Source organism: Arachis ipaensis, chromosome B03 (genome assembly GCF_000816755.2).
Source record: "Arachis ipaensis cultivar K30076 chromosome B03, Araip1.1, whole genome shotgun sequence".
NCBI lineage: Eukaryota > Viridiplantae > Streptophyta > Magnoliopsida > Fabales > Fabaceae > Arachis > Arachis ipaensis.
Window position 1 is genome coordinate 62139446 of NC_029787.2, and position 4634 is coordinate 62144079.

A 4634-nucleotide genomic window follows, 5' to 3' on the forward strand; every position below is an offset into this window, starting at 1 on the left:
TTGTATCTTTCCCAAGCTTCATAGAGGGATTCACCTTCTTTCTGTCTGAAGGTTTGAACATCCACTCTAAGCTTGCTCAGCTTTTGAGGAGGAAAGAACTTGGCTAAGAAAGCCATGACCAGCTTGTCCCAAGAGTTCAGGCTATCTCTAGGTTGAGAATCCAACCACACTCTAGCTCTGTCTCTTACAGCAAAAGGGAAAAGCATGAGCCTGTAAACTTCAGGATCTACTCCATTAGTCTTAACAGTATCACATATCTGCAAGAATTCAATTAAGAACTGAAAATAATCTTCAGATGGAAGTCCATGAAACTTGCAGTTCTGCTGCATTAGAAAAACTAGCTGAGGTTTCAGCTCAAAGTTGTTTGCTCCAATGGCAGGAATGGAGATGCTTCTTCCATGTAAATTGGAATTAGGTGCAGTAAAGTCACCAAGCATCCTCCTTGCATTATTATTATTTTCGGCTGCCATCTCCTCTTCCTGTTCGAAAATTTCTGAAAGGTTATCTCTGGATTGTTGTAATTTAGCTTCTCTTAGTTTCCTCTTCGGAGTCTTTTCAGGTTCTGGATCTGCTTCAACAAGAATATTCGTGTCCTTGCTCCTGCTCATATGACAAAGAAGAGGGCACAGAGAAAATAATAATAATAATAATAGGGATCCTTTATACCACAGTATAGAGGTCCTTGTGTGAGTAGAAGAAAAGAAAAAGAAAATCTGAACTCAGAGAGAGAGAGGGAGTTCGGATTTTTGGTGAGTGATGTGAGGAGGAGATGTTAGTGGATGAATAAATAAATAGAATAAGATGAGAGAGGGAAAATTTCGAAAATAATTTTTGAAAAAGAGTTAGTGATTTTTGAAAAAGATAAGAAACAAACAAAAAGTTAGTTAGTTAGTTGAAACAAATTTTGAAAAGATAAGAAGTCAGGAAGTTAGAAAAGATATTTTGCAATCACTTTTTTGAAAAAGGTAAGATAAGAAGGTATTTTTAAAAATATATGATAGAAATTAGTTTTTGAAAAAGATTTGATTTTTAAAATCTCAATTAATGACTTGATTCAAGAAATCACAAGATATGATTCTAGAACTTAAAGTTTGAATCTTTCTTAACAAGTAAGTAACAAACTTGAAATTTTTGAATCAAAACATTAATTGATGATATTATTTTCAAAAATATGATGTAAAATTAAGAAAAAGATTTTTGAAAAATATTTTTGAAATTTTTGAAAATAACTAAAAAAATTAAAAAAAGATTTGATTTTTGAAAAAAATTTTGAAAAAGATAAGATTTTTTTAAATTGAAAATTTGATTTGACTCATAAAAACAACTACATTTTAAAATTTTTTGAAAAAGTCAAATCTAATTTTTGAAATTTTAAGAGAGAAAAAGGGAAAGATATTTTTTTTTATTTTTGGATTTTTATGATGAGAGAGAAAAACACTAAAAATGCTCAATGCATGGAATTTTTAGATCAAAACAATGAATGCATGCAAGAATGCTATGAATGTCAAGATGAACACCAAGAGCACTTTGAAGATCATGATGAACATCAAGAACACATTTTTTTTGAAAAAATTTTTTTTATGCAAAGAAAACATGCAAGACACCAAACTTAGAAATCTTTCATGTTTAGACTCTAACAAACGAAAAATGCATATGTAAAACAAGAAAAGACACAAAACAAGAAATCATCAAGATCAAACAAGAAAACTTACCAAGAACAACTTGAAGATCATGAAGAACACTATGAATGCATGAATTTTCGAAAAATGCAAGATGAATATGCAATTGACACCAAACTTATAACATGACACATGACTCAAACAAGAAACACAAAAAATATTTTTAGTTTTTATGATTTTCTAATTTTTTTTGGATTTTTCGAAAATTATTTGAAAAATAAAAATTAAGGATTCCAAAATTTTTAATATGAATTCCAAGAATCTTCAATTCTTAGTCTAAAGCTCTAATCTGAGGGTTAGGCATGGCTTAATAGCCAGCCAAGCTTTAGCATGTAAATTACATCCATTGAGGTGATTAGTTGAAGACCAATCCCAAAGTAGTTTGGGTATGGCTTTACAGCCAGATAGGATTCAACATGTTTCATGAAACACTAGAATTCATTCTTAAAAATTCTGAAGAAAAATATATTTTTGAAAACAAATTTTTTTTTTCAAAAACAAAGGAGAAATTTTTGAAAGAATTTTGAAAAATTTTTGAAAATAAAACAAAAAGAAAATTACCTAATCTGAGCAACAAGATGAACCGTCAGTTGTCCAAACTCGAACAATCCCCGACAACGGCGCCAAAAACTTGGTATGCGAAATTGTTACTCAGGTTGTGAATTATTGTTCGAAATTGATTCCCTGGCAATGGCACTAAAAACGGATGCACAGAACCATGGTCTAAACATATCTTCACAACTTCGCATAACTAACCAACAAGTGCACTGGGTCGTCCAAGTAATAAACCTTACGTGAGTAAGGGTCGATCCCACAGAGATTGTTGGTATGAAGCAAGCTATGGTCACCTTGTAAATCTCAGTCAAGCGGATATAAAATAGTTATGGAGTTTTCGAAATTAATACTAAAATAAGGATAGAAATACTTATGTAAATCATTGGTGAGAATTTCAGATAAGCGTATGGAGATGCATTCATTCCTCTGAACCTCTGCTTTCCTGCTGTCTTCATCCAATCAGTCTTACTCTTTTCTATGGCTGGCTTTGTGTAAGGATGTCACCGGTGCCAATGGCTACTTTCAATCCTCTCGGGAAAATGATCCAAATGCTCTGTCACAGCACGGCTAATCGTCTGGAGGCATCACCCTTGTCGTTGGTTGCATCCTATTCCTCTCTGTGAAAATGGTCCGATGCGCTGTCACTGCATGGCTAATTATCTTGGAGGTTCTCGATCATACTGGAATAGAATTTACTATCCTTTTGCGTCTGTCACTACGCCCAGCACTCGCGAGTTTGGAGTTCGTCACAGTCATTCAATCCCAGAGTCCTACTCGGAATACCACGGACAAGGTTTAGACTTTCCGGACTCTCATGAATGCTGCCATCAATCTAGCTTATGCCACGAAGATTCTGATTAAGAGATCTAAGAGATAATCATTCAATCGAAGGTAGAACGGAAGTGATTGTCAGGCACGCGTTCATGGGGAATGATGATGATTGTCACGTTCATCACATTTAGGTTGAAGTGCGGATGAATATCTTAGAAGCGGAATAAGTTGAATTAAATAGAAAAACAATAGTACTTTGCATTAATCTTTGAGGAACATCAGAGCTCCACACCTTAATCTATGGAGTGTAGAAACTCTACCGTTGAAAATACATAAGTGAAAGGTCCAGGCATGGCCGAGAGGCCAGCCCCCAAAACGTGATCTAAGATAGCATACAACTGATCAAAGATGTCTAATACAATAGTAAAAAGTCCTATTTATAATAAACTAGCTACTAAGGTTTACAAAAGTAAGTAATTGATGCATAAATCCACTTCCGGGGCCCACTTGGTGTGTGCTTGGGCTGAGCTTGAATGTTACACATGCAGAGGCTCTTTCTGGAGTTGAACGCCAGTTTTTGTGCCATTTTGGGCGTTGAACTCTACTTTGCAACTTGTTTCTGGCGCTGGACACCAGAATTGGGCAAAGAGCTGGCGTTGAACGCCAGTTTGCGTCATCTAAACTTGAGCAAAGTATGGACTATTATGTATTGCTGGAAAGCCCTGGATGTCTACTTTCCAACTCAATTAGAAGCGCGCCATTTTGAGTTCTGTAGCTCCAGAAAATCCATTTTGAGTGCAGGGAGGTCAGAATCCAACAACATCAGCAATCCTTCTTCAACCTCTGAATCTGATTTTTGCTCTGGTCCCTCAATTTCAGCCAGAAAATACCTGAAATCATAGAAAAACACACAAACTCATAGTAAAGTCCAGAAATGTGAATTTAACATAAGAGCTAATGAAAACATCCCTAAAAGTAACCAGATTCTACTAAAAACATACTAAAAACAATGCCAAAAAGCGTATAAATTATCCGCTCATCATAAAGCCAATGCAGCGCTTCATGCTTTGGGCATGGTTTCCAATTTCAAATCTTGGCTCTCCCATTTTCTTAGTGAAGCATTGGCGCTCAGTGAAGTAAGGGAACGGAGCGCCCCTTTCTTTGCTCCTTTGCTTGGTGGAGCGCTTCTCTTGGTTCCCTGATGTGCCTGATTTCGAACCTTGGCTTCTTCACTGGCAAATGTCGCGCTTTGATTTTCTTTTTAGGGAGCCACGATAAAGTTAACTAAGTTAACTGAGCGCTATGCTTTTGCGTTGTAAATTTTGGTTCCATGGGTGCTCAGTGAAATGAACCAACGGAGCATCCTTGGCCTTGTGCCTTGGCTTTGTTGCTTTGGTGTGCCCCTCTTTCTCTAGCTCTCAATTAAAGAGCGCAGGGCTCAACTTTGAGCGCTATGGCCTTGATTGATTTGTTTGGCCTTTGCTCTTTTGGTGAATGCCATGCTTTTCATGGGCCACGCTTGGTTGAGCAACTCTTTCCTTGTTTCTTTCTTTTCTTCACCTACAAGTAACCAAAACAACCAATCAAAGCATCACCAAATTCACAAGGTTTATAAATCATTCAAAAACT